This window comes from Hemiscyllium ocellatum, assembly GCF_020745735.1.
Source record: "Hemiscyllium ocellatum isolate sHemOce1 chromosome 27 unlocalized genomic scaffold, sHemOce1.pat.X.cur. SUPER_27_unloc_31, whole genome shotgun sequence".
NCBI classification, from domain to species: domain Eukaryota; kingdom Metazoa; phylum Chordata; class Chondrichthyes; order Orectolobiformes; family Hemiscylliidae; genus Hemiscyllium; species Hemiscyllium ocellatum.
In genome coordinates, this window is record NW_026867500.1 from 257,035 (window position 1) to 264,626 (window position 7,592).

At 47.2% G+C, this 7,592-nt stretch overlaps 1 non-coding gene across 1 annotated transcript; it reads right to left on the bottom strand.

Moving 5' to 3' along the window:
• Positions 1 to 1,782: 1,782 nt before the first annotated feature.
• Positions 1,783 to 1,856, bottom strand: trnan-guu (transfer RNA asparagine (anticodon GUU)). The gene has a single exon. It is a non-coding gene; the product is annotated as a tRNA-Asn (tRNA).
• Positions 1,857 to 7,592: the final 5,736 nt, after the last annotated feature.

The following is a 7,592-nucleotide window of genomic DNA, read 5'->3' on the forward strand; positions in this document are numbered from 1 at the left end:
CTAGCCCTGTGAGCGAAACGTGGATCTGAAGGAATAAAAGGGTCATTAACAACATCGATCTGAAATTGGATACGTGACAAGAAACAGAGCCATCACTAACAGTTTGCTTTTGAACTGGAGAAGGTTTCTCGTGAAATTAGCTTGAGGCTCGAGGTATGCAAGGTCAACATAACTTAGGTAAAACACGCAAACACTTGCCTCTTTAGCAGACAGTGAAAGGATTACAAGACGCAAATTAAACATTTTCGACAAGTGATACAGGGGACTGGGAAGATAAGTATTATAAACTGTGAACACCAATGTTCTGGAGCACAATACTTACATTCAAAGACCGAAAACATCCAGGTCCTGATTAATCAGATTGCATTGTGGTACTTTTCTGCAAAACTTCCACTTGTAATGTCCTACAAAAGAGTGACAAAATCCATCCCTGTCAGCCCAGGATAGAAAATCCGCAGGGATGAACGTTTGCTTATTTTCTGAAGACTCACAAAGCCAAGACTGGGTTTTGGTGATTGTTTCCTTTCCACTCCCAGGAGCCGCAGTGGTTGGGGCGGTGGGTTGGGAAAAGTAAAACGTGCCCGTCAGCAGCGTGTGGGGTTATTTCAGCTTCCTCTCATCTGACAACGCTGTGACTTGACTCCGATGTTCTCAGAGATATTTATTGACGCGAGACAATGAGAAGATTCTCATTCCCGCAGATCGGGAATTCAAACCGTTTGCCGGCTTCAGGACAATGAGAAAGATTAATTGGGGTGTGTGAAGAAGCTGTGAGCTGCATTTCAAACAGTTAGGTGGACTCAGATGCGTCATCCATTGCGCCCCGGCCCTTTGCGTATCTTACGCCACCATGCTGCAGAGTTCTGACGTTAACACGGACATGCTCAGCAATGGGAACAGTCACAAGGTCAACAACCAAAGATAATCAGCGTCACTGATTCCCTTCCACAGTCACAACTTTGTGAAGCAGTATCTTTCACTGGCAAAGGAAACACCCTTGTCCTCAGGTGCCTGCTTCATTTCGATCACGATTTCCAGCCCCTCACTGTTCTAGTCTCATTTACAAACACTTGGCTCATAGCCTCAAAAGAAGCTCTGCGTGTATCTGCTTGTTCCACCCGAACAGGCAGTGGGTTACAGTTTCCCACCACTCCCAATGTGAGTGAAATATTTTTCCCCCTCCACTGATTTGAATCTTAAAGAAGAAGCCGGGGAGCAAGCTCCCTTTCTTTTCGGCGACATTTCTCATTTTGTAGTCGGCAGGGTTCACACCTGCGTGGGGAAAGCGCAATGGATTTCAAGTCCATCGCATTAACCACTCGGCCCACGAATACAGAACCACACTGACAGCTTCACTTCCCAGGTCTGTCTGCCTGTGGAGCAGAGAAAGAGTGAATTATCGCAGAGTTTGTTTGAATCCAATCATTTCACAGTGATTCGAAAGGGTTAAATATCTGCACACGGCGAGTCTAGGTGTTTCATCGCAAAAGATGAAATGAACTTTCAGTCAAAAACAAAGCACGAGACTGCAGGAGGAACTGAGAAGGTCAGGCTACATCGGTGGAATGAGAATCAGAGACAACGTTTCAGAATTCCGTTTTCTCCGACAGGTACTGTCGCGTTTCTCTTTTTGTCTCGGCTTCTCAGCATCCGCATTCCCTCACGTCAGACATTAATTCAATCCAGAAACCCCTTTGGGGAAAGGATTTCTGTTTGGGGAACATTTTCCTGACCCCATTAAAAGCGGACGGTTTCAAAGCCAAGAACGGGCAGCAAACACATCGCCCCTGGGTGGGCTCGAACCACCAACCTTTCGGTTAACAGCCGAACGCGCTAACCAATTGCGCCACAGAGGCAGGTGCGAGCGTGGGCTGCACCATCGCTTAGGGGAGGCTGTTAGTGAGTTCATAATTCAGCCGGCCCCGCCGAGAATTACAATTGTCGTCTATCAGTTTTACTTTTACATAATAAAGCCTGGGACATTCATTGTGGAGACACCGGGGACAGTCTGCAGACACATCCATGTCACGAGGAACTAGCTTTGTGCTCCGGGGCCGTCGCCCTTCCAGCCTTTCAGTGTTTTGCCTGTTCCCGAGTTCTCTCATTGGCTCGGAGGAGAGGAGGGGTTTGAATTCCTGATGTGCAGGAACGACAATTCTTTCAATGTCTCAGATCAGTTCATACCCCGAGAACATCAGAGTCAATCTCCCGGCCTCTACAACAAGAGGACGTTGTCTGGACTGTCTCTGGACAATCGTTAGGATGAATGTAGATTGGTAAATGTATTTGGTGACAGTTCTGTTCTAGCCCTGTGAGCGAAACGTGGATCTGAAGGAATAAAAGGGTCATTAACAACATCGATCTGAAATTGGATACGTGACAAGAAACAGAGCCATCACTAACAGTTTGCTTTTGAACTGGAGAAGGTTTCTCGTGAAATTAGCTTGAGGCTCGAGGTATGCAAGGTCAACATAACTTAGGTAAAACACGCAAACACTTGCCTCTTTAGCAGACAGTGAAAGGATTACAAGACGCAAATTAAACATTTTCGACAAGTGATACAGGGGACTGGGAAGATAAGTATTATAAACTGTGAACACCAATGTTCTGGAGCACAATACTTACATTCAAAGACCGAAAACATCCAGGTCCTGATTAATCAGATTGCATTGTGGTACTTTTCTGCAAAACTTCCACTTGTAATGTCCTACAAAAGAGTGACAAAACCCATCCCTGTCAGCCCAGGATAGAAAATCCGAAGGGATGAACGTTTGCTTATTTTCTGAAGACTCACAAAGCCAAGACTGGGTTTTGGTGATTGTTTCCTTTCCACTCCCAGGAGCCGCAGTGGTTGGGGCGGTGGGTTGGGAAAAGTAAAACGTGCCCGTCAGCAGCGTGTGGGGTTATTTCAGCTTCCTCTCATCTGACAACGCTGTGACTTGACTCCGATGCTCTCAGAGATATTTATTGACGCGAGACAATGAGAAGATTCTCATTCCCGCAGATCGGGAATTCAAACCGTTTGCCGGCTTCAGGACAATGAGAAAGATTAATTGGGGTGTGTGAAGAAGCTGTGAGCTGCATTTCAAACAGTTAGGTGGACTCAGATGCGTCATCCATTGCGCCCCGGCCCTTTGCGTATCTTACGCCACCATGCTGCAGAGTTCTGACGTTAACACGGACATGCGCAGCAATGGGAACAGTCACAAGGTCAACAACCAAAGATAATCAGCGTCACTGATTCCCTTCCACAGTCACAACTTTGTGAAGCAGTATCTTTCACTGGCAAAGGAAACACCCTTGTCCTCAGGTGCCTGCTTCATTTCGATCACGATTTCCAGCCCCTCACTGTTCTAGTCTCATTTACAAACACTTGGCTCATAGCCTCAAAAGAAGCTCTGCGTGTATCTGCTTGTTCCACCCGAACAGGCAGTGGGTTACAGTTTCCCACCACTCCCAATGTGAGTGAAATATTTTTCCCCCTCCACTGATTTGAATCTTAAAGAAGAAGCCGGGGAGCAAGCTCCCTTTCTTTTCGGCGACATTTCTCATTTTGTAGTCGGCAGGGTTCACACCTGCGTGGGGAAAGCGCAATGGATTTCAAGTCCATCGCATTAACCACTCGGCCCACGAATACAGAACCACACTGACAGCTTCACTTCCCAGGTCTGTCTGCCTGTGGAGCAGAGAAAGAGTGAATTATCGCAGAGTTTGTTTGAATCCAATCATTTCACAGTGATTCGAAAGGGTTAAATATCTGCACACGGCGAGTCTAGGTGTTTCATCGCAAAAGATGAAATGAACTTTCAGTTAAAAACACAACACTAGACTGCAGGAGGAACTGAGAAGGTCAGGCTACATCGGTGGAATGAGAATCAGAGATAGCATTTCAGAATTCCGTTTTCTCCGACAGGTACTGTCGAGTTTCTCTTTTTGTCTCGGCTTCTCAGCATCCGCATTCCCTCACGTCAGACATTAATTCAATCCACAAGCAATCACCCCAACATCTACGAACAAATCTGCATCTGGATGCTATTTCAACGAGCTACTTCACACTGCAGCACCGAACAAGCTTCCCTGGGTAGGTTTTCTTTCCTATAAAGGCGCGCAGGAGAGGAACCCGAGGCACTACAGGGGTAGTGCCTCCCACCCGCCCTCCTCCTCTAACCTATTAATAAGCTCAGTTGTGGTAAGCAGGTGCATGGTCGTCCCTGCTGATTACACTTGCAGGAAGTGTACCCATCACCAGCTCCTCCAAGACCGTGTTCGGGTACTGGAGCTGGAGTTGGATGAACTTAGAATCATTCGGGAGCCAGAAGGGGTCATACGTCGGAGCTTTTTGGAAGTAGTAGCTGCAAAGATTGCAGACAGATGGGTGACAGTGAGGGGGACTTGGAGAAAGCAACCAATGCAGCGGCCCCTGCCGTCGTTCCCCTCAAGAACAAGTATGCCATTTTGTATACGTGTGGTGGTGGTGGTGGCGGGTTGGGGGGGGGGGTGTTGACTTACCAGGACTAAGCAATGGGGTTCAGGCCTCTGGCACGGAGCCTGTTCCCGTTGCTCAGAAGTGAAGGTTGGAGAAGAGCAGAGCAATAGTTATTGGGGACTCGATAGTTTGGGGCACAGGTAGGCGGTTTTGTGGGGGCGAGAGAGACTCACGATTGGTATGTTGCCTATCGTGAGTGCAAGGGTATGTGACGTTTCTGATCGTGTTTCCCGGGTCCTTAAGGGGGTCGGGGAGCAGTCTGAAGTCGTGGTCCACATTGGCACCAACGACATAGGTAGGAAGAAGGATGAGGATGTCAGGCAGCTTTCAGGGAGTTAGGTTGGAAGCTCAGAGTTAGAACAAACAGAGTTGTTGTCTCTGGTTTGTTACCTGTGCCACGTGATAGCGAGTCGAGGAATAGTGAGAGAGAACAGTTAAATGCGTGGCTACAGGGATGGTGCAGGAGGGAGGGTTTCCAGTTTCTGGATAACTGGAGTTCTTTCTGGGGAAGGTGGGACCTCTATAAACAGGAGGGTCTACACCTGAACCTGAGGGGCACCAGTATCTTTTGGGGGGACGTTTGCTAGTGCTGTTTTTGGTGGGTTTTAAACTAACTCTGCCGGGACATGGGAACCGAGACTGTAGCTTTAGGGTGCAGGACCTTGAGTGTTGTGAGGTTAGGAACATGGCATCAATCTCGAAGGAGGGTGCCTCTAAACAGGAATGTGACTTGAAGTGTATATATTTCAATGCGAGAAGTATACGAAATAAGGTAGGTGAACTTGCAGCGTGGGTTGGTACCTGGGATTTCGATGTTGTGGCTATTACGGAAACATGGGTAGAACAGGGACAGGATTAGCTGTTGCAGGTTCCAGGGATTAAATATTTTAGTAGGGTCAGAGGTGGGGGTAAAAGAGGGGGAGGTGTGGCATTGCTTTGCAAGGATGGTATTACAGCGGTGGAAAGGACGATGGATGAAGACTCGCCATCTGAGGTAGTTTGGGCTGAGGTTAGAAATAGGAAAGGTGAGGTTACCCTGTTAGGAGTTTTCTATAGGCCTCGTAATACTCCTAGAGACGTAGAAGAAAGGATTGGAAGTATGATTCAGGAGAAGAGTGAAAGTAATGGGCTTGTAGTTATGGGGGACTTTAACTTTCCAGATATTGACTGGGAAAGCTATAGCTCGAGTACGTTAGATGGGGCGGAGTTTGTCCAATGTGTGCAAGAGGGTTTCCTGACACAATATGTTGACAGGCCAACAAGAGGTGAGGCCATACTGGATTTGGTTCTGGGTAACGAACCAGGCCAGGTCTTAGAATTGGAAGTAGGTGAGCACTTTGCGCACAGTGACCACAATTCGGTGACTTTTACTCTGGTGACGAAGAGGGATAAGTGTGCACTGCAGGGCAAGAGTTATAGCTGGGGGCAGGGAAATTATGATGCGGTGAGGCATGACTTAGGATGCGTGGCTTGGAAAAGTAGGCTTCAAGGGAAGGGCACAATCGAGATGTGGAGCTTGTTCAAGGAGCAACTATTGAGTGTCCTTGATAAGTATGTACCTGTCAGGCAGGGAGGAAAGGGTCGTGTGATGGAGCCGTGGTTTAACAATGAATTTGAATCCCTTGTTAAACGGAAGAGGGCGGCCTATGTAAAGATGAGGCGTGAAGGTTCAAGTGGGGCGATTGAGAGTTATAAGGTAGCCAGGGGGAATCTAAAGAGAGAGCTAAGAGCAGCAAGGAGGGGACTTGAAAAGTCTTTGGTTGGTAGGATTAGGGACAACCCAAGGGCTTTCTATAGGTATGTTAGGAATAACAGAATGACTCAGGTTGGAATAGGTCCAGTCATGGATAGTAGGGGGAAGTTGCACATGGAGGCCGAAAAGATTGGGGAGACACTGAATGAATACTTTTCATCAGTATTCACTCAGGAACAGGACATTGTTGCTGATGTGAATATTGAGTCACAATTAATTTTAATGGATGGCTTTGAAGTATGTAGGGAAGAGATATTGGAAATTCTGGAAAGGGTGAAAATAGATAGGTCCCGTGGGCCTGATGGCATATATCCTAGCATTTTCTGGGAAGCAAGGGAGAAGATTGCACACCCATTGGCCTTGATTTTTATGACCTCGTTGTCTACTGGAATAGTGCCAGAAGACTGGAGGATAGCAAATGTGGTTCCCTTGTTCAAGAAGGGGAGTAGGGATAACACCAGTTCCTATAGGCCGGTGAGTCTCACTTCTGTTGTGGGCAAAGTCTTAGAGAAAATTGTAAGGGATAGGATTTATGAACATCTGGATAGGAATAATGTGATCAAGGATAGTCAGCATGGTTTTGTGAAGGGCAGGTCATGCCTCACAAACATTATTGAATTCTTTGAGAAGGTGACTGAGGGTAAAGCGGTAGATGTAGTGTATATGGATTTTAGTAAGGCGTTTGATAAGGTTCCCCATGGTAGGCTACTGCAAAAAATACGGAGGTATGGCATTGAGGGTGCGTTGGAGGTTTGCATTAGGAATTGGCTGGCTGGAAGAAGACAGAGGGTAGTAGTTGATGGTAAAGGTTCATCTTGGAGTGCAGTTCATAGTGGTGTTCCGGAAGGATCTGTTTTGGGATCGTTGCTGTTTGCCATTTTTATAAATGACCTGGAGGAGGGGCTAGAAGGTTGGGTGAGCAAGTTTGCGGATGATACGAAAGTCAGTGGAGTTGTTGACGGTGAGGAAGGATGTGGCAGGTTACAGTGAGATATAGTTAAGCTGCAGAGCTGGGCAGAAAGGTGGCAAATGGAGTTCAATTTTGGTTAAGAGTAACAAGAAGATGGATTACTGGGCTAATGGTTGGATACTTGGTAGTGTGGATGAGCAGAGGGAGCTTGGTGGCCATGTACACAGATCTCTGAAAGTTGCCACCCAGGTAAATAGTGCTGTGAAGAAGGCATATGGCGTACTAGCTTTTACTGGTAGAGGAATTGAGTTCCGGAGTCCTGAGGTCATGTTGCAGTTGTATAAGACTTTGGTGCGGCCGCATCTGGAGTATTGTGTGCAGTTTTGGTCGCCATACTATAGGAAGGGTGTGGAGGCACTGGAACGGGTGCAGAGGAGGTTTAC